The following is a 21,724-nucleotide window of genomic DNA, read 5'->3' as shown; positions in this document are numbered from 1 at the left end:
TCCTTTTGTTAGTTCCAGAAAGGTTTGCTCCCTGCTCTCTCTTTGCAATAAACACCTTCCAAGGTGCTTCCATTCTGGATCCTGGGGCTCCAGGGGGCAGGGAAGTGGGATCTCGAAGGCAGGATCAGCAGCCAAGGGAAGACAAGCATTTGTCTCTCTTCAGCACCTGAGTTTGTCTGTTATCCCACTGCTTTGGATCCTCTTGATGCAGAGTTCTTCTCCCAGATGGAGATAGTGCAGATCCTTTCATGAAGCTCAACCAGTATCGTGTTTTGATGGAATACTTGAAATAATCATTCACTCAGGAATCATTCAGAGGGGAAGAAAGTGTGATCTGCACCATTTTCTTTAAAAAGGAAGCTATTTTTTTTCAACTCCAAACTGAATTATTGTCCTTGACCTGTATCTTGGTGGACCAGTTCTCAGCATCCACCTTTTAGGAACATCACTGCCCTGTCACATTTGGAGAGACAGATGCCTGCGTGTTTGGCTTGGGCACCATACACATCAATGATCCTCTCTTGACATCTATGACAGCTTCTCCTGTACTCAAACCACCCTTTATCCCTCCCAGTTTACTCCAGCTGCATTCTAAACTGATCTTTTAGATCATGTCTAACTTTAGCATCTTCCCTTTTCTATCTTTTCTGTGTTTTGCAGTTTTTATACGCTCTAAATGTTCCATTCTATGAGGTTTGGGTTGGTGTGTGCTGGCACCCAGGTAGTCAAGGTGAGCCCCACGGTCACTGTTATTGTTCCAGTGATTATAAGCAGCATTTTTATAGCAGAGGGTGCCTGTCCCCTCTCTTTTTTCCTTTGGAAGCAGCTGTATTTAAGTTACGCTGCACAGATTTTTCAGGCCAGAAGTTCCTCTGCAAGCGCAAGTGTTCGATGACCTCAGAAATAGCTCGGAGCTGGAAAGCTAAATCGAGCTCTAATGAATGAAGTCCGAGGGCATTCAGCGATTTCACGGGCTCGGGATATTTTCTAACACGACGACTCATTTCTGAGACCTGTTGACAGCAACATCCCGAATGGAGCTGCTGCCTCTTCCTCCACCCACCCCAGCAGAGAGTGGGGGGAGAGGAGCAGCTCTTTATAAATAGCCCTGTTTCTGCTCTAGTTGTAAATTCAGAGCTTTTTGTGACAGTGACATCACCCCCTTCTCCATGGCAACTCCCAGCGATGTCAAACTGCCGAGCAGCAGCGGAGAAACTTCAACTGGGAGATGCACCGGTTGATTGGAGATGATTTAATTGAGAGAGAGCGGAGGGGGAGAGACACATGAGCAAAGGGGCTCCTGGCAGCCCTGCTTCCCTGGGAAGCTGCATCCCTGAGGATTGCGTCCTGCAGCTCTGCCTCAGCTCCTCTTTCTGGAGTCAGGAGGAGGTGGGTGGGAGGCTCCTTCCTCCCCATCTCCATGTGGCTGGAGAGCAGCTCTCAGGTGACTAAGCAGGAGGAGCAGGACTGACTCACTCCCCAGTTATTTTCTCTCTTCCCCCACTCCCCTGCTTTCTCTTGGGTTTTTTAGCTTTCACCCATCAGCTTGGATTTTTTTCCCCAGGCCCTGATGGGAAAGAATTAGCAGCGGCTTTCTGGTTAACTAATGTTCACAAAAATGGACTTGGGGGCTGCGTCCCGAGCAGGGAGTGAGGGGATCCTGCCCCAGTGATCTTGTGAGACCCACCTGGAGCCCTGGGTCCAATTCTGGAGGCCTCAACATAAGAAGGTCACAGAGCTGCTGGAATGGGTCCAGAGGAGATCATGGAGATGATCTGAGGGCTGGAGAACCTCCTGTACAGACCAGACTGAGAGAGTTGGGGTTGTTCAGCCTGGAGAAGAGAAGGCTGCAGGGAGACCTTAGAGCAGCTTCCAGGGCTGAAAGGGGCTCCAGGAAAGCTGGGGAGGGGCTTTTTACAAGGGCCTGGAGATGCAGAATGAGGGGAATGGTTTTAAATTGGAAGGGGAAGATTGAGATGAGACATTAAGAAGAAATTTTTCACTGTGAGGCTGGGGAGGTCCAGGCTGCCCAGAGAAGGGGTGGCTGCCCCATCCCTGGAGGGGTTCATGGCCAGGCTGGATGGGGCTTGGAGCCCCTGATCCAGTGGGAGGTGTCCCTGCCCATGGAATTAGATGGGCTTTGAGGTCCCTTCCAGCACAAATCATTCCATACAAGCCGGCTCTGAAAGCCAGAAAAATGAATTGTCTCTTGGCAACCAAAAAAAAAAAAAAACCCAACCAACCTCCCTCTTTCTGAGTGCCGTCCAGGAGCTACAGAAGGAGCTGACATGCCAGGAAATGGTAAATAATTGGCTCCTTTATCAGACTAACCTGTGGAAAACACCCAACCGCCTCGGGGCAGCCCTCGGGGTTGGACTCGGTTTCCAGCTCCGGGTGGGGGAGAAGCTCCTGCAGCCGCTGCCTCGATTGCAGGATTGGAACCTGCTGGGCTCCCTCTGGGGCTCCCGCAGGAGGCGGGGGGGGCACAACTGCAGCCTCCCAGCTCCCACCAGGCTTTAGAAAGCGTCCCCATTGCCACCTCTGGCAAGTCTGAAGCCTCAGAGGAGTTCGACCTCCCTCCTGCCGCAGGGAGCTGCCTGCGAGAAGCCTCAGCTCCGTATTTTGAGCTTGCTCTTTGCTCGGAGCCTGCATTCGGGCTGCTCGGAGCCTGCATTCGGCTGGAGGAGGCAGGCGAGCTCCCCCGGAGCAGCCCCGAGCCCCCTCGCAGCCCAAGCCGCAGCCCTCAGCTCCCAGCCCGGGGCACCGCAGGCTCGGATCTCCCATCCTGAGGCTTCATCCTCTCTGCGAGCTCCCTCCCCGCCCCCGGGGGCTGCTCTCACCCCGCAGGCTCCTCTCTCGGGGCTGGGACCGAGCAGGAGGCAGCGCGGCTGCAGCTTTTTGCTCCCTGGGAGCTCCGTTTCTCTCCCGTGCGGAGCATCCCGGAGCTCCGAGCTGCCGGCACCAGCCCCCGAGATAAAAAAAAGGGTCCTGGAAAGCACCGATTCGCCTCCTCACAGACTCTTGAGGCTGGCAAAGAGCCTCGAGGCCAAGCGCGGAGCCCCGGGCTGCGCTGCGCGGCTGCACCGAGCTCCCCGCGGGGCTCCGAGGGGCTTTCTCCCCCGGCTCCTCCAGCCACGAGGGTTTTTTCCCCCCGGTGGGGGCTCAGCCCCTCTGCTGGGGGCGTGGGGCTCGTTGTCCCCTCCCCGGGGCCGTGTCCGAGCCGCAGGGAGTCGGTGCTGGAGCGAGGGATGCTCCGCGGGGCTGAGACGAGCCCCGACCCGCAGTCGAGGGGGAGAAGGAGCTGAATCCACTCCAGGAGCGTTTCCCGGGGCTCTTCTCTCCAGGTGAGGCTGCTGCTCGCACCCAGGTGGCTCCTGGAGGCTTTTTACCTCCCTGGAGCCGCGACAAATCTCTCCACGCTCCGTTTTTAGGCTGGAAAGGTAAAGAACTATAATTTTGTGAGGTCTGGAGCCGCAGAAAAGATGCTTTTCAGGCTCTCGTTTGCGTTCTAGCTGTGAATAAACCAGCTTCTAAACCAGCTTCTTAAATAGAGCGATGGGTGTTGGGGGAATGAAGGGGAAATTTAGCGAGTTTATGGTTTATTAATTCGTTTAGCGCTTTTGGACCTTGAGAGAGCGTGAGTTGTTCTGTAGGAGGCGAAGCGAGGATGGTTCCTGCCTGGGGAGCCTGAAAGTTTGCAGCAGGCTTGGTTTGGAGCGATGCTGCTGGGAGGAGGGCGAGGAGGTGGGATGCTCTTAGAGCAGCTGCTTGAGGGACACCTGAACAACCAGGTTATTGCTGCTGAAAAGCGTTTGTGGAGGGGGCAGAGGCAGAGGAGCTGCTGGAAGCGGCTGCAGGCAAGATCTGTTTGAAAAGCCTCGTGAAAGGTGGAGGAAAAGCCCCTGGAACGCACAGAGGCGGCTCTGGGAAACCTGGTGAGTGACACCTGAAATGCTTTTATCCTCAGTTCCCTATCTCAGAGCCCTCCTGGCTGGGGACCCTCCAGCCTGAGCGATGTATGGACGGGTTTGGGGTGGGAATGAGAGTCCCTCATCGATGTCCGCGGAGCAGGGATCCTAGGAAGGTGCTGGAGAGCATCTTGCCGAGCCTGGCAGGACAGGTGAGGTGTAGGTGTGACTCTGTCCTTTCTCCTTACACGCTGTTCGTTTGCTCTTGGGAAAGAAATAAAAGGTGCTCGATAAGCCAACCCGACTTATATTGAGGGGAGCCAACATGTGCCCCCAGAGCGGAGAGGGAGGAAAGAGCCTCGTCAGGCCTGGGAAGGGGAATCAGAATCCTCTCAGGCTCTTTGCCTCCTTCCCGCGAGGCAGGGAGGGGAGTTTGCCTGGGGAAGGGGTGCCGGGGCCAGGATTCCAGCAGGGAATGGGGGCCAGGACGGGGGTCGGTGCCAGCGGTTGCGTAACTTGGTGCTGTCTCCGCGGGCGGCTTCGCGGGAGCAGTTGGTGCTGTTGCTGCAGTTTGATTCCACTTAGGAGAAACAGGCGAGGTGAGGCGTTTGCTGCCAACTCCGCAGCGAGGAGGCATCGGTTCTGCCCCCGGCACGTGGGGAGCAGGAATGAATAACTCCTAAACCACAACTCTAGGGCGGCTTCTGAGCATCCTGGGTACTGAGGTGCGGGATACGCTGTGATCTGGTTCATTATCCAGGGGCAGCGAAGGCTTTGAAGAGGTGTTTACGCGGCGTGTGGACGCAGTGAGTGTCCAGCTCCCAAAGGAAACGCGTCTTGGCATCTTCTGCTTGTGTCTTTGGAGAGGGGAGATGAAATGCTAGAGGGTAGGGGGGCGCTGGGCGTGGGTGCAGGGGGAGCACAGCGGTTCAGCAGCATCAACGTGCTCTGAGCTGGTGCCCACGACGCAGCTTTGAGGGCATGGAAGATGCTGCTGCTTTTTGCAGCATCGCTTGACACCGATTTAAACTGGAATTCTGCATAACCAGTGTCAATCATGGAATGGGCTGGGTTGGAAGGGACCTCACAGCCCATCCAGTTCCACCTCCCACTGGATCAGGGGCTCCAAGCCCCATCCACCCTGCCCTTCAACACCTCCAGGGATGCTTTCCTGGGGCCCCTTTCAGTCCTGGAAGCTGCTTTATCTTCCCTCTGGTGGGTGTTGACTTTAGTACCACCTTCTATTTCTTCTGCTGGTAGGATTTGGTGGGAGAAGGGGCTTTTTGCAGTTGCTGAGAGCTGCAGAGGGAGGGATGAACAGGGGGAAGCAAATGATGCTGCTGGAGAGCAGCAAGCTAGATAAAGGTGCTCCTAATTGAGGAGGAGGATTGGTATTTAATTAAACCTACTGCTAAAAAGCAAGCTCTTAATAGTAAAATAAATAATAGCAGGACATGAGTAATTCCTCTCGGGGGAATGTCAGAGGCAAAATTACTCTGTTGTAATAATGAGAGGGGCGTGTGTGCGATTGCTCAGAGGAACAGGAGCAGGAGAGGATGGTTTCTTCACTGCTAAGAAGTTGAAATGTGGTTCAAGTGCAAAGGGACCGAAGCCGTTTCGGGAGGCAGAGGTGTCGGGGTTACTCAGCCCCCAGTGATGCTGCCCTTGGCGTTCTGAGCAGGAGATCGAGCTCCATCTCCACTTTTAGTAGCGACGGCAGGTGACATGTGTCCTTGGGTAGAACCATGGGATGGTTTGAGTGGGAGGGGACCCTGCTCTTGATGCTTCACTTGATGTTCCCAGTGGAGAGGTGGGAGCTTGAGCTCCGTCTCCGCTGTAGCGACGATGGCAAGTGAAATCTGTGCTTGTGCTCCTCCTGCTCTGTGTGTTTTTAGGGAGTTACAAGTATTTCAGGCCCCAGCTTAGGACAACTGCGCCGTGTGTCGTGCATCTGGAGGCCAGAAAGGGCATTAAACAGCCTTTTGCCTCCTTATTTCCCTCCCACCCCTCAGTTCCAGTCGTGAAATCACTGCTGAGCTCTGTCTGCATTCCTCCAGCCCTGGTGCCCGTTCTGGGCAGGAGGTTAAAGAGCGTAAACTCATTAATCTCTTTCAACTCACTGATACGCTCTGACAGAGCACAGTTTCTTTTCCGTAGCCTAATGCGGCGTTTCAGGTTTTGTTACCCCTTCCACTTCACCCCTTTCATTTCTCTGACGTCCATCTGTTGGCCAGACAAGGGTTAGAAAAAACAGGAAAAACTCCTCAAATCCCAGAAAAAAAACCAAAAAACCAACAAAAACCCCACAAGGAAAGAGAAAGAGGATTTAACCAAGAGCAGAGGAACTGGGACACTGGCATGGGAGCTGCTGCTGCCCAAGGGAGGAAAGTGAGAGGAGAAGCTGGATGCTTGGGGACCAGAAAAGCAGGTAGAACCTTTTTTCTCTTTATTTTCTTTCTCCTTTCCTCCTCCACTTGCCCCAACCTGGAAAAAGAACTCCACCAGCCAACCACCTCTGCTATGAGGCCGGGCTGAGGGAGCTGGGGTTGTTGGGTCTGGAGAGGAGAAGGCTGCGGGGAGACCTTAGAGCAGCTTCCAGAGCTGAAAGGGGCTCCAGGAAAGCTGGGGAGGGGCTCTGGATCAGGGAGGGCAGGGATGGGATGAGAGGAAGGGTTTGGAGCTGCAAGAAGGGAGATTGAGATGAGATCTTGGGGAGAAATGTTTTGCTGTGAGATGGGGATGTCCTTGCCCAGGTTGCCCAGAGCAGGGGTGGCTGCCCCATCCCTGGAGGGGTTCAAGGCCAGGCTGGATGGGGCTTGGAGCCCCTGATCCAGTGGGAGGTGTCCCTGCCCAGGGCAGGGGTGGGTCTGGATGGGCTTTGAGGTCCCTTCCAACCCAAAGCATTCTATGAACACCAAACAGTGCATATTTTATAATAGATTTCCCCAAAATCCAGATGTTTCCTCAGCATCAGCCACGACTTGGAGCACCTTCTCTACCCCCATCGCTGTGGCTGGTGAGGTGGTGCAGGATCTCACCCACTCGTGCCCTCACTTTACACATTTTGCTTGCTGATGAAATCAACCCAACGCTCCCTCTTCATCTCGGGGCCTAAATATTCCGTAACAGCCTCCAGCTTTGTTGTGACACCATCCAGTTTCCCAGACCTCTCAGTCCTGGCTCAGGAGCTCCGATTTCTGCAAAATAATGGAGTGGGAGCCCAAGCTGGCTCAGCACGAGGAGCTCGAGGGTGACTTGCCTGGAGAGACTTCTTTCCAGAGTCACCTGGAGCAACTCTTCTTCCGAGCTGATCCCAAATCCCTTGAAACCAGGTTTGTTTTTTTCCTCCAACTTCCACAAATGCCGGAGAGATTCTTCCTCCGTGCTGGATGTTACAGGGAAGAAGTTAATTTTTGGAATCATCGTATGAGTTCATGTGCTTTCTTGGAGAAGGCCCAAAGCGCTCGTTAGAGAGCGTAACGCCCGGCTTAATTCCTCCAGAAGCCAATCATAAGGCTACTGTGAATTTTAATGAGCACCGAATCAAGCCCCAGATGGTTTTAAAAGCCAAATTATCCTGATCTTGGTTATTTTAAGCTCTGTCTCGTGCCTTCTGGCCACTGCACGCGTTAACCCTTCTGTTCCCGGTCCGGTTTAAGGAAGGGCTTTGGCATCATAGAATGATGGAATGGTTTGGGATGGAAGGGACCTCAAAACCCACCCAGTCCCATCTCCTGCTACGGGCAGGGACACCTCCCACGGGATCAGGGGCTCCAAGCCCCATCCAACCTGGCCTTGAACCCCTCCAGGAAGGATCCGCTCCGAGAGCTCCGTGTCGTCCCTGACTCCAGACCTGGGCGCAGGGCTCCAGGCGGGGTCTCACCAGAGAAGAGAGCATTTTATTAATAGTAATGATTCAAAGCCCAAACTGATTTAACCCTTCACCCACCTCCTCTTTCCAGCAGAACCCAAAGCTCTTTGATCAAGCATTTGTGTTGATTGTCTGCGCGGGATGGTCTGCAGGCAGCTGAGCAGATGTTCTGGTCCAGCCAAGGGGAATGAGCCCTAGTGAGAGGCACGTAGTGGTGCTGAAAGAGGGGAAAGCAAATGTTTGGTCTGGCTTCAGAGACTGGAGGGAGCTGAGATCATTTTGGATACTCATCCCCATTGCAATGATCAACCTCTTCCTTGGATTCCATTCAAACAGTTGCCCTACCAACCTTGCCCCCAAAAATCTACCTGTAGACCCTCCAGATCCTGCTCTGGTTCTTGCTGTTGGGTTGTGGTGATGGGAAGGTGACCGTGGCTCCCGTTCCCTGGCACAGGATCTAGGATGAGCTCTCCAAGATGGGCTGGACGTGGGGGTTGTGGTGTCCAGGAGCACAGATGTTCCCAGGCTCCAGAGGGCAGGGAGTGGGACGGGAGCCTCCTGTGCCGCTCGGGGCCACGTGGCTGGATCCTGACAAGCAGAAGCTCCAGCCCTCAAATTATTCCAGGCTCTTGAGAGCTGGGTTTGAACGTACCCAGAGGTGGAGAGTGACTAATAAGAGCAAGCAGCGTTAGACTTGTGCTGCCGTTATTGTAGCCACTAGGAATTCTCTGGATTCTGGTTAATACTTGTGCAATAGCTGCCTGACCTAGTTATTCCGAGCAGAAGCCGGAGTCTCTCTTCCTCTTTTGTCAGCCAGGGATTTCAATCTGCGTTTCCATAGCATCTTTGCGCATCACAGTGAGCTTGAAGAACACCAGCTTAAGAATCATAGAATGGTTTAGGTTGGAAGAGACCTCAAAGCCCATCCAGTCCCACACCTCCCGCTGGATCGGGGGCTCCAAGCCCCATCCAACCTGGCCTGGAACCCTTCCAGGGATGGGGCAGCCACCCCTGACTCCTGTGGGAAGCAGCAGATGCACCTTTTGCAGAGGGTGTTGTCTGGTGGAGCGTGACGTTACTTCTATTAGAACATGTCTGTGAATTTTTGCAAGCAGAAGATCTGGAAGAAGCGCGAGGTGGCTGCGATCCAGGGCTGTATTGATATTATCTGCAGGGAATGTCTACGGAGCCACAGGAATTTAACCAGGAGCAAAACAGCATGTGCTGTGTTTAGGTGATCTTGTGGAGTTTTGGTTTCAACCTCTCATTAGAGTAGGGGTTAAAATTTTAGTGTCTGCTGGTTTCTTGCTCTCTTTACGCTTAATCTGCTTTCTTGCCTATGTTTGAAGCTCCAGCTGGTGTTTCATGACACCCAGTGCACTTTGTACTCATCGATGTGCATCTGGGGACAAGAGACTGCAGGCGCTCACCAGATTGAGCGTGGAGAAGGGTCCGGCTCTGTGGTGAACTTGCTAAACCTCCAGTTATTGAGCTCTGTTGCATTTGGGTTTTGGTTTGAATCGGACTGAAGAAATGGAACCTACATTAGACCATAAACCACTCATGCAGTGGGAGCGCAGACGCGGCTTTGTCCTGCAGGGATCTCCAGGACCCTCTGTTATAGTTAGAGACATTGAGATGATCCAAGGGCTGGAGAACCTCCTGTGCGAGGCCAGGCTGAGAGAGTTGAGGTTGTTCAGTGGTGGCTGCCCCATCCCTGGAGGGGTTCAAGGCCAGGTTGGATGGGGCTTGGAGCCCCTGATCCAGTGGGAGGTGTCCCTGCCCAGGGCAGGGGTGGGACTGGATGGACTACGAGGTCCCTTCCAACCCAACCTGTTCCATGATTCTTTTCTATGACTCTACAACGTCAGCTGCGCACGTGAAGCAGGAGGAGAGCCCTGATATCAGAGCCAACAACCCAACTAGTGCTCTCTTGAAGCTTTCCGCTCTGAACGTCTGAACGCAGCAGCCCTGGGGAGAGGCAGCTAAACCGTAAGCATTTATTTAAAGCGAAACTGCCTTTGGATGGCTCCCTCCTTATCTCCAGCCCTGGCTAATGTCATGCCTTGATTATAAGACTTGCAGACTTGATTCTTATCTCGTGCTCCCTCCCACCAGCTGATGCTGAAGCTTTGTGAACACACAACACGCCCTTTCTCCTGGTGACCCCTTTGTCCCGCTTGTTGGTGCATTTTTTCTTCCCTTCCCTGGCCAGTTTACTTTGGATTTTGAGAGTCGTAAAAGAGAGGAGGGGCCACACTTCTTTGATGGAAGCACGTTTGTGCCTCCTGGCAAATCCCAGAGCTCAGAGGAGCTCTCCTAGGAGGTCTAGGTCTGAGCTACAACCCAGCTCTATGGCTGGAACAGCGTTAGTCCTCCCTGGGATTTCCTAAGTGCATCAAATTCCATCTGCCGTGGTATCAGGCTTTTTCTAGAAGCTTTGTTGAAGCACGGTAAATTTTTCAGAACAGCTTGCCCAGTTCCCACAACCTCCAAGCCAAGGTGGCCAAGTCCGTTTCTGCTGGCTGAGGTAGAAGAAAGCTGTTCTAAATAGGAGAGTTGGTCTTGATATCTCTCATTTATTTTTTTCATAGAAGGTTTTGAGTTGGAAGGGAACTTAAAGCCCACCCAGTTCCAACTTGACACCTCCCATGGGATCAAGGGCTCCAAGCCCCATCCAACCTGGCCTTCAACACCTCTTCAATGCTCTTGTTGGGGACTGATTCTTCAAAGGGTGTAGGACTGCTGGGACCAAACGTGTGAACTGAAACACTGGGAAGCGTTCTACTTTTCCACAAAGATTGAAGGCAGCGGAGGTTCCCACCAGCTCGGAGCTGCCTCGGTTTCATCTAAGCTTGTGTCTTGACAAGGGAAATCAGGTTCTTCGTTCATAAAGAGCTCGTGTTGTGTTCTTGAAGGCTGCCTTAGCATGCAAGCCCATGAAATACAGTGCGTATGCAAATCTGAAGCCAGTTCCAAGCCTGGGTGACTCCTCGTAGCCTAAATGATGTTTCTTTGTGACGCTCCCAAGGCTGTGGTTGTGCCGACGACTCCGTGCTGCCTGGCACATCAGGGAAGCGCAGATGCCAGAGATGACAATGACGATTCGTGCTCAGAGTCGCGTTTCCTCCACGCCTACCGGGATCGTGTTTCCTCATCTCTGATCCCCCACCACGCTGTTTCACCCTACAAGCTCCATCTTTTGGAGAAAGCAAGCTGTCATTTCTCTTGATGTTCGTTCATTGTTCGCTACTATTAATGTGACCTCTTCTTTTCTTGATTCCATCTGTGTCCGGGCTCTGCCAAGCTCCTCTCCAGACAGAAAGGAACCTGGCTGGCTTCTCTTCCACCCCAGGGATGCTGCTGGGAGTTAGGAGGCAGGAAAGCTCAGGCTCTCCGGCAGGCAAGGACCTGCCGTGCAATGCAGACGTGATGACTGTGCCTTCAGCAAGGAGCCTTCCCCAGCTGAGCAGGTCTGGAAGTGAGGAGGTGAGCCTCAACCCACCAGCTCCAGTGCCAGGATTCCTTTATAGAATCATAGAATCACCAGGCTGGAAGAGACCCACCAGATCATCGAGTCCAACCATTCCCATCAATCACTAACCCATGTCCCTCAGCACCTCGTCCACCCGTGCCTTAAACCCCTCCAGGGAAGGGGACTCAACCCCCTCCCTGGGCAGCCTCGGACACTGCCCAATCACCCTTTCTGTGAAAATTTTTTTCCTAATGTTCTCTATATGAACCCGGTTCTGCTCCTTCAGGTGGTGTCACTGTAGACCTTGTGCATTCCAACGAGATCCATGACTCTGGTTGTTGTACAAAAAGCTCTGCAGCTGAGTTGAGCGCGATGGATGAGTGGGAAGGAAAATAGGAATGAGGGAACGTGGCTAAAAGGTCACTGGGATGACCCAGCTCTGCTGGCCAAGCCGTTCCGAGCAGGAACGATGACAGCTTAATGAGTATTTGTAGCACATCATTCATTTATTTGTTTTAAGGGTGGTTCAACAAAGCCAACATTAAAAAAAGAACGTTGATGGGGGTGGATTTTTAAGGCTTTTATCTCTGCTCTTTGGACCTGAGAACATCTTAGGGTTAAGCCAGGGTTGTTAGTGGTTTGGAGAGGCCGAGAATCCTCATTATTTGGCAGCTGATGGGTTTGCTGACACAACCCCTGCCCTGTCCTGGGCTGTAATCCCCACAGTGTCCTCACATCCCATCCACCAGCAGCGAGCGGTGGTGGAGCTGGTGTCCTACTGACCCCAAGTCACTCGTGGAAGCCGTTTCCAGGCGTGAGGAAACCCCGAGGCGCGGCGCAGGCAGCGCAGCAGGATTACAGGGTGATCCCGGGCTTCAGACCTCGCAGCCCTGACTCACACCAGGAGACAAGCAAGAGCGTGGGGTCATGTGCTGCTCATCTGCAATGCAAACGAGTTGGTGGCTTCTTCTGTAGCGCCAGCCACGAAGCTCACGACACGGAATGCGCGGCAGGTCCTGACATCTCCAGCCAGGCGACGCGGGCAGAGATGTCAGGATTCGTTAGGAACTGCAGCAGCTCTGGGCCCTGGGGCTGAGGAGCCCAGAGAGAAGAGCGAACGAGCAAGTCGGAGCTTTACTAGGTCAGCGGTGAAGTGGGGGGGTGAGCTCCCCAAGGTTCCTGCCCAAGCCCCAGCAAACCTCGGTGCGGCGCTGAGCTCTTTCTCTCTCTCGTCCTCTCTAGGGACCCAAAGAAGAAGGTGAGGAGGAGGAGAGGTGGTCCCAAGAGACTCTGCTGCCGGCACGCGTCCTTTTCCTTGGAACGAGAACCTGAGGCTTCTCCGCGCCGAGCGCTTCTGCGTCCTGTCTGCTACCACACCCTGAAATCAAACTCGGCAGCTTGGGTGAAGCAGGCACTGCACAAACATGTCAGGCTTGCCTCCACCCCTTTTTTTTCGTCTCCCGCTTTCTCCTGCCGCCTCTCTCCCGCAAGTTTATCGCCGTGTCGGAGGGTCCTGGTCTTCCACCGTTCCCACCGCGGCTCTGGTCGCCGAGCGCTGAGGAGTCGCGGGTAAGCGCCGTCCCACGGGGTTGGGGGTCGTCGTTGACTTGGGGTTGGGGGTCGTCGTTGACTTGGGGTTGGGGGTCGTCGTTGACTTGCGTTGGAGCCCCAAGAGCCCCGTGGCCGCTGCTCCCTGCCAGGTTTTCTCTGTTTACAGAGCACTAGGTTTGTCAGTTTGAACTAACGTCTTGGTGGCTGCTCTGCTGCGGGTTAACCCCTTCCCTCCGGGAGCGAGCATGAGGCTCCCACACACACCGAGCTCAGCAACAGGACGGTGGGTTGGGGGGATCGTATGATTTTTTCTTTCAAGGAATGGTTCTGAAAGGGAAGAAAAACCAGGGTTGGATCCCTTACGGTTGGACTTGATGATCCGGTGGGTCTTTTCCAACCTGGTTATTCTATGATTCTGTGACTTCACTCCGTCTTTACTCTACAGCCCAGCAACACCGTTCTCCAATCGGCTTTGGTGCATGACAGGGGGAGATCTTCCCTCCAGACCCTTCATTCTCCTCTCACTCGGCGTTGGTCTCTACCAGCATTCTCGCAGCAGGACAGCTGGTAAGATCTTAAATTTTTCCTTTCTGGTGTCTTGTAGGTGGGTGTTTGGGGCCTGGGGTCTGGCAGTTCCCCCGTTGACACTCAAGATGACGGGGAAAGCGAGAGGAAAGCACGTGGTTGAATCTTGCAGGGTGATGCTTTTAAGACACCGGGGTGAAGAAGGGGTTACGAATCGCTCTGGGTGATGCTTGAGAAAGCAGACAGCGTGTCAGGAACATGCATGCTCATCGCCTTTATGCGAGACATCTCGATATCTCCTCTTCAGCCTCTTGCGTCTGCAAGGACCCTCCCTGTAGCTGGGGAAGAGGTGGGATTGACTGGGCAGCTAACGCCCCTCCTCGTGGTGCTCCTGACCTGCTGGGGTGGCCCAGAGCCTCTCCAAACGCCTCCAGAAACCGCGGTGTCGTACTCGGGTGTCTGTGGGTGTGTGAGCGTGGGTTTGGCTGTCTGAAACCTGGCGAATTTCCTCTTTGAGTTCCTGACTATGATCCCATCGAGCAGGGAGACAGTTGGGGTTGTTCAGCCTGGAGAAGAGAAGGTTGTGGGGAGACCTTAGAGCAGCTTCCAGGGCTGAAAGGGGCTCCAGGAAAGCTGGGGAGGGGCTTTTTTCGAGGGTTTGTAGTGGTAGGATGAGGGGAGTGGCTTTAAATTGGAAAAGGGGATATTTAGATGAGACATTACGGAGAAATTTTTCACTGTGAGGGTGGGGAGGCCCTGGCCCAGGTTGCCCAGAGCAGGGGTGGCTGCCCCATCCCTGGAGGGGTTCAAGGCCAGGTTGGATGGGGCTTGGAGCCCCTGATCCAGCGGGAGGTGTCCCTGCCCATGGGACTGGAGGGGCTGCGAGATCCCTTCCAAGCCAAAACATTCCCTGATTCTCTGTTTTGTACTTAATTATTTCTGCCAGGCAGGGACCAACACGCGCAGCCAGGTATTTCCATCCCTGTTCGTTAAGGGTTTGCTTTTTTCTTCGCCAGGACATTAAGGTGTTTGGGGACAGAGTGCTGAAAAACCAGACGAAGAGCTTGTTGCTGGTGAGTGTGGGTTCTCAGGTGAGGCTGGGGGATGTAAGAGAGATTTGCTGAGTCTTCATCTGCTTTCTGAGCTTGGGGCTTGGGTAAAACAGCAGCTGAGCTCCTGCACAGCTCACTGGGGGGGGAAACGATGCTGCACGGCACATTCTTGAGCCCCGTCCCACTGAAAAGTCTCATTCTTAAAGCTGCGATAAAGCTCTATATTGATTTTTACATCCTACGCTGCCTTGATGCGTGTGTCCTGTGCACTAGGAGTGAGCGATGGTCCGTGTGTCTCATAGCGAAGGTGATCAAATAGTGGAAGGAGCTATCGGCAAAGAGCTTGCTGGATTAGCAACTGCTCCCAGACAGACAATGTTGCCTGCACAGAGGTTGTTTCTGGCCACATGGGTGTGAGCATGTCTGTACCTGGAAAAAAATAGCCTGGGTCCTGTTGCTGAGGCTTTGGTTGGACTCGATGATCCGGTGGGTCTCTTCCAACCTGGTGATTCTGTGATTCTAAGTGAGAAACGTACTCTTGCTTGGTCACCAAGTGGTTTTCATTCACAAGGAGAAGCATTAGAAAAGTTCTGATGGGAAGCAGAGGCAAAAAAAAAAAAAAAAAAGCACTTTTTAATGTACTTCTCTAGGAAATTCAAAGGCAGAGAAAGGAGTTAAATGCTTTGTGCAGATTGCTTAAACCAGCTCAGATTGGGCTATGCTAACTGCAAGTCAGTGCTCAGCAGGGTTCTGAGGTCTGTATTGAGCGTCGTGTTTTCTTGAGGGCACCAAGAGCTGCTCCGGTAGCTGGAGAGAGAACAGCTCCCACGTCTCTTGTTTTACTAACCCTGCTCCTGCACCAGCCTCACGGACTTTGGAGTTAGGGAATCACAGAGTCATGGAAGGGGTTGGAAGGGACTTCAAAGCCCATCCAGTCCCACACCTCCCACTGGATCAGGGGCTCCAAGCCCCATCCAACCTGGCCTTGAACCCCTCCAGGGATGGGGCAGCCACCCCTGCTCTGGGCAACCTGGGCCAGGGCCTCCCCACCCTCTCAGGAAAATATTTCTGCCTAAGAGCTCATCTCAATCTCCCCTCTTTCAGCTCAGAACTGTTCCCCTCATCCTATTCCTGCCCTCCCTGATCCAGAGCCCCTCCCCAGCTTCCCTGGAGCCCTTTTCAGCCCTGGAAGCTGCTCTAAGGTCTCCCCGCAGCCTTCTCTTCTCCAGGCTGAACAACCCCAACTCTCTCAGCCTGGTCTGTACAGGAGGTTCTCCAGCCCTCGGATCATCTCCGTGGCCTCCTCTGCACTCACTCCAGCAGCTCCAGGTCCTTCTATGCTGATCATATCGCAATCGTGTGGACTCGGTGCGAAGGAGCACAGAGCCAGGGCTTGGCTGGCCCAGGGCTCGATTTTAAGGGATTTCTCAACGTGGTTTCTAAATTGCAGGACAATCACCAAGTGGCTCCAGGACCGATGTGCTGACATTTAGTCACTAGTGATGCTGCTGTTGTTTTCAGGGCTGATCTTCCTTTCTCCTGGCACAAGAGAGCAATGGGGTGCAGGGTGATGATAGACCAAGAGTTGGAATCTGCTGCCCTCAAAAAAAATATTTATCCTTGGGCTGGGCCATTTTAACTTGTAGCATTAATAATTAGATTATTTGGTAATTAATTGATGAAGAGAGTGTAGCTGTAGACAAAAACGATTATTTATCTGTGTTTGTGTTACCAGAGCACCTCAGGCTTTAATGCACAGAGAGCGAGGTGAGCGTTGGTGTTCCTGGTGAGCGTTTTTCCTTTCCAAACAGAGTGGGATAACTGATATTCCCCAGAAGAAGACGTGTTGTGATTAGCCTGGAGAAGAGGAGGCTGAGGGGAGACCTCATTGCTCTCTCCAACTCCCTGAGAGGAGGTTGTGGAGAGGAGGGAGCTGGGCTTTTCTCCCAAGGGACAGGGGACAGGCCGAGAGGGAATGGCCTCAAGCTCCTCCAGGGGAGGGTCAGGCTGGACAGCAGGAAAAAATTTTTCACAGAAAGGGTGATTGGGCAGTGTCCGAGGCTGCCCAGGGAGGGGGTTGAGTCCCCTTCCCTGGAGGGGTTTAAGGGCCGGGTGGACGAGGTGCTGAGGGACATGGGTTAGTGATTGATGGGAATGGTTGGACTCGATGATCCGGTGGGTCTCTTCCAACCTGGTGAGTCTATGATTCTAAAGTTTCCCTGTCGGTGTTGGTGAGTAGGAAGGCACCGAGAGCCAGCCAGGTGGTGGATTCGAGCCAGTCCGTCTGCTCCGTGGTTCGGGTGCAGTTTTCCCATCAGTTTTCCTGTGAGGAAAACCCCAGCGAGCCGCCTTGCGGGCTGTTGACAGCAAGTAAATACGTGGGTCTCACTTTGGGGAGAGCGTGATGATTGTAAATAGGGATTGAGATTGCTTAGTGTTGTTTGGAAGGAGGTTTAAGCCTTGAATCACCACGAGGTGACAGTGCTCGGACAGAGGCACAGGGCGCGGCACCTGGTGTTCCCTAGTTAATCATAGAATCACCAGGTTGGAAGAGACCCACCGGATCATCGAGTCCAACCATTCCCATCAATCACTAACCCATGTCCCTCAGCACCTCGTCCACCCGGCCCTTAAACCCCTCCAGGGAAGGGGACTCAACCCCCTCCCTGGGCAGCCTCGGACACTGCCCAGTGACCCTTTCTGTGAAAGATTTTTTCCTAATGTTCAGCCTAAAGTTGGAGGTAGCATGTTCCTCGGATGCAGCCGAGAGCTTTGGCTCCGTCGTGGCTCGTGTGAGCCAGCGTGCCAGATGTGACCCCTTGCCCTCGTCCCAGCCCAACCTCCTTCCTGCTATGCAAGATGTTGCAATCCATGTGAATTTTTGCGCAGAACCTTGGACGTCGTCATCCTAATCTTGATGGTATTTTTGTGCTTGTTTGAAATGGATCTGTTGCGCAAGGCAGTGGAGAGCGGCGCTCCGTGTCCTGCTCTGTCTTGAAGCTCTTTGCTATTCTGGATTAACAGCAAAATACACCCACTTGGTTTTAACCCTGAAAACGTCCTTTGTGGCAAAATAACAGTAAACCCATTTGGGACAATGACTCTTTGGACATGGGACAGTGACACGTCTGTGTGTTTGGCAGGAGCCAAAGAGATCATAGACTTGTTAAGGTTGGAAAAAGTTTCTAAGATCACCCAGTCCAACCATCAACACGACCCCACCGTGACTCTTAAACCATGTCCCGAAGTGCCCCATCTATACATTTTTTGAGCCCCTGCAGGGATGGAGGATCCACCACTGCCCCGAGCAGCCTCTGCCACTGCTTCACTACTCTCTTGGTAAAGAAATCTTCCCTTATATCCAATCTAAACTTCCCATGGCACGACTTGAGGCCGTTTCTTCTTTTTATATCATTTTTTACTTGGGAGAAGGGACCAGAGCCCACCTTAACACAACCTCCTTTCAGACAGTCGTAGGGAGCAAAGAGGTCTCCTCTCAGCCTCTTCTTCTCCAGGCTGAACGGCCCCAGTTCTCTCTGCTGTTCCTCACAAGAGTTGATCTCTAGACCCTTCCCCAGCCTCGTGGCCCTCTGGACAGACGCAGTGGCAAATGGTTTTGTATGCGGGGAACAGGACACGGCCACGTTGAGGGTTTAAAAGGTGGGGAAAAGGGGTCATAGCTGTTGTAGTGGCTCAGGTCTCAGCCTCATGACTTGCAGCACACACCTTGAGTGAAGACGATGCCCAGTTGCAACATTCTCAAGGTGCCGCGGTTGTGTTTGCTGTAAGCCCCTCATGAACTAAGTACAGGTGGGGAAAAGGCTAATCCTGTCATGAAGGGTCAGAAAGGGTCCTTGGGCACTGGCACAGGCTGCCCAGGGAGGGGGTTGAGTCCCCTTCCCTGGAGGGGTTGAAGGGCTGGGTGGACGAGGTGCTAAGGGACATGGCTAAGTGATTGATGGGAATGGTTGGACTCGATGATCCGATGGGTCTCTTCCAACCTAGTGATTCTACGAAGGCATCGGGTTGCTGTTGAGATTTGGGTGTGATATACCTGTGCAGTTGGGTTCTGTCATGGTGTCTAGACCTACGCGCTGGTGTCAAGATCAAACAGGGGGTTGGAGCTCGTCTGGGCTCTCGCCGGTGCCATCACCCAGGATTTCTCCCCGTGGAAGCCAGGGTGTGTTGTGCTTGGGTCTGGCCTCGCTGTGAAGTTAAAAAGCAGCCAGGAGACATACCTGGGAGCTCTTTTAGCTTCACGAATTGAGACAGAGCTGGGAAGAAACTGAGCTAGTAATTCCTTTTCTGTCTGGTCTGCAAATGAGGATAATAATTCCTTTTCCTTACCTTTCGTCTGTTGAGATGAAACTCTGGAGGGTGGGGCCCGACTTCAGAGACTGGGGACAGTGACTTTTACTGTGACTCTCAGGGGACTGCAGAGAATGGAAGAATTTGTTATTTGTCAAGAGAAGAAGCCCATGAGCAGTTGGGACGTGCCCGTACTGGTTTCGGAAGGTTCAATAGGTCTTTTCTTCTTGCAAGTCATGTTTGTGTCTCAGAATGAATTTGGTCTCGTATAGCTAAAACACACCTAAAACTACCACTGAGCAGCATCCAAAACCGGCTGAACAAACAGGCGTTCACCGTGTTTTAGTCCTAATTTATGAGCAAGGAGCTGGAGCAGAGGAGAAAGAGGCAGCACCTCAGCCCGTTGCCTTTAGACCCTGTGCGGCAGAGCCGGGGCAAAACCCATCAAGCAGTTGCGTTCTTGTTGTCATCTGTCAAAAATACCCACCAAGATAACGAATCTGGCTCTCCCTGAGCTTATTTCATAGAATCACAGAATGGTTTGGGTTGGAAGGGACCTCCAAGCCCCTCCAGTCCCACCCCTGCCCTGGGCAGGGACACCTCCCACTGGATCAGGGGCTCCAAGTTTTCGTGCTCCTTGTTCCCGTCGTGCAGCTTTGCTGTTGGGGGCTGGCGAGGGAGAGAGGAGGGGAAGCAAAGGACTCAAAGCAGGGGAAGCAATAGTGCCGCTAGCAAATATTGATGGTTCCTTTAGAAGAAAAACTGTCCCTAAACCAGTATTTCTAACGCTGGCATCGCAGGTGGATGCAGAAGGTGTCGTCGTGCAGGGCTCCACGCTCTGAGATCCTGGTCCAGATTGCAGATGGTTTCACTTGCCTTGCCCCTTCGTTGTCATTTCTTGCTCCGTGCAGTCCCACTTGGATTTTTAAGGTCCCCGGGGAGGTAACCCATCATTTTTCTTTGTCTGCAAACTGCCATGGATGTTTATAGCTTGTTGTAAATACCAGTCATGTCAGAAAGCTCAGGATGATGGACGTGAGGGGTTTGGAAGGTCAAGAATCCAGTGAAATGCCGCGTGTGCACATTCACAGGCGTGTGTGTGATCTTTGAAATCCCTTCTAAGGCGTCTGTGATTCTGTGTACGCGAACGCATCCATCCCTGCACACAGCATACACTGAGAATGGTCTGTTTAACCTGTGCTGAGCTTGAGATGTGTTCTGTGCAGTGACCTGGCCAGCAGGGTCTTCTTCCTTTTAACTGATGGGTTCTCCGGGATCTCCATCTTCCAGCTCCAAACTCCATGTGCACCTCAGTTTCTTCAGTCCTGGAAGAAGAGTTCTCCTCCTCCTCCCCCTCTGGAGTAATTTGGCGTTATCAGCCGAGGGAGGGCTTGGGAGCGATGAGAATCTCTCTCTTCAGCCCGGGGACGGAGCGTTATCTCCTGTCCGGGGCAGGAGGAGCGTAGCGAGCTGTCTCCAGATCCGTGCAATCAGCCCTGACGAGTGAGTTCGGTTGCTGCAGTGAGGAGGGGGAGGGAAGGCTTATTTTTAACTGGAAGCGACACAAGTGAGGCTGAAGTAGCTCTCTCTGCCGCCTTGCCGTCACCAAGCCTGCGTGTGAGCGAGCGGCTCAGCACGGTTAAGTGTGGAGATGATGGAGACGGGGCTGGAGATGGAGACGGGGCTGGAGACGGGGCTGGCGTGTGTCCCAGGGGGTGTGGGGCTGGGGCACGTTTCGCGGGAGGACAGGGTGTGTTGGATGGAAGGATGGAGCCTGTTGGTGGGAGGGTTGAGCACGTTGGATGGAAGGACGAGCACCTCAGGTGGGAGGATGGAGCACGTTGGGTGGAAGGATGAGGCATGTCGGATGCGAGAAGGGAGCGCGTTGGATGGAAGGAGAGGGCAGCCCAGCTGCTTTGAGTGTCACACACTCCCGTGTCGTACCCAGTAATCCTCGATAACGTTTATCTACTTCTCTTCCCCAGCAGGGCCAACCCTTTTCCCTGCCCTGCTCCTCCCGGTGCCTCTCTCCCTGCCGTTCCTCTTTCCCTTCCCAACTCCCATTGCCGTTCCCTCTTCCATCCTTCATCTTCCCACCCCTTCCTCTCATCCCAGCCTGACCCTGCTCTCCTCTCGCCCCTCCTTCCCCGCCGATCCCTCCCCCTGCTCTGGATCCGCTGGCCGGGGGATTTTCTCTCGCTCCCCGGCAGATGTGGCAGCGTTGGGGACCGTGTCGCCCAGGAACGGCTCTAGCTGGAGTCGGCAACAATCCTAACGTGGTTTCCCAGGCAGCAGGAACGGATCGCTGAGAGAATCTCAATCTCCGACGGCTTTTGTCTCGTGGTAGTGACTTTTATTCTTTCTGTTTGTGCCATTTGGTACCGTACAGCTGTCAGCAGCCATCGAGAGCCTCAAGTCGAGTCGATGATTATAGAATCAGAGCCGCCCTATTTGTATTATTATATTAAAGGGACGCTGCCTACGTTTAGATACAGGTTTGGCTTGATTTGCAGAATCTTCTGTGCATCAAACGTTGTGCTGAATTTCTGTCTGAATTAGGAAAGGGCCTGGTTTGATGTGTTTGATTTAAACAGTCTGCACTGGGTATTGGAAATAGAAGGAAATAGCTCTTGCCTGCAAGCCACAAGGCGCAAGGAGGCTGCTTAAATCCAGCCCTTCTCCCTGAAATGCAAAATCTACACGGATTATTACGAGCCGTTGCGTTTCAAATCACTATTTTTAGCGTGTGAATCTCGTTTGCTCTGGGTGCAGTGCTCCTTTAAACCACCTGTCAGCTACGGCGGCGTCTTTATGAGCAAAGATTGATGCTGGATAAAGCAAATGTCACAGGTTCCCAGGGGGTTGTGGTGGTGGAGTTGATTCCATTTGGTTGTTTTTAAGATGTCTATTAGAAGCCGATAAGGTAGGGGCTGGCCATGTCCGTTCCTAGAATTTGCTGTGGACTTAGCAGATGATGCTTTCTGGGTTCAGGAAGCACCTTGTGGTGTGTGGGATCAACGTGTGGTCCCGGGGC

At 53.3% G+C, this 21,724-nt stretch overlaps 1 protein-coding gene across 2 annotated transcripts in view; it reads left to right on the top strand.

Annotated features, from left to right (window-relative positions):
- Window positions 1-3,280: 3,280 nt before the first annotated feature.
- The window catches only part of PAK6 (p21 (RAC1) activated kinase 6), a 44,378-nt gene continuing 25,934 nt past the window's right edge, over window positions 3,281-21,724 (top strand). Inside the window, exons 1-4 of one of the 2 annotated variants that reach the window (XM_069857201.1) lie at window positions 3,281-3,344; window positions 12,497-12,823; window positions 13,251-13,372; window positions 14,347-14,403. The gene's annotated coding sequence lies outside the window, so the exon portion shown is untranslated. Of the gene's footprint in view, window positions 3,345-12,496; window positions 12,824-13,250; window positions 13,373-14,346; window positions 14,404-20,762; window positions 21,034-21,724 lie in introns of those variants that run through there. The other variant, XM_069857202.1, reaches the window with a different exon arrangement.

The sequence above is a fragment of the Phaenicophaeus curvirostris genome, chromosome 5 (assembly GCF_032191515.1).
Source record: "Phaenicophaeus curvirostris isolate KB17595 chromosome 5, BPBGC_Pcur_1.0, whole genome shotgun sequence".
NCBI classification, from domain to species: Eukaryota; Metazoa; Chordata; class Aves; order Cuculiformes; family Cuculidae; genus Phaenicophaeus; species Phaenicophaeus curvirostris.
Note: the sequence above shows the minus strand (reverse complement) of the source record. Positions and strands in the feature narration are given on the sequence as shown.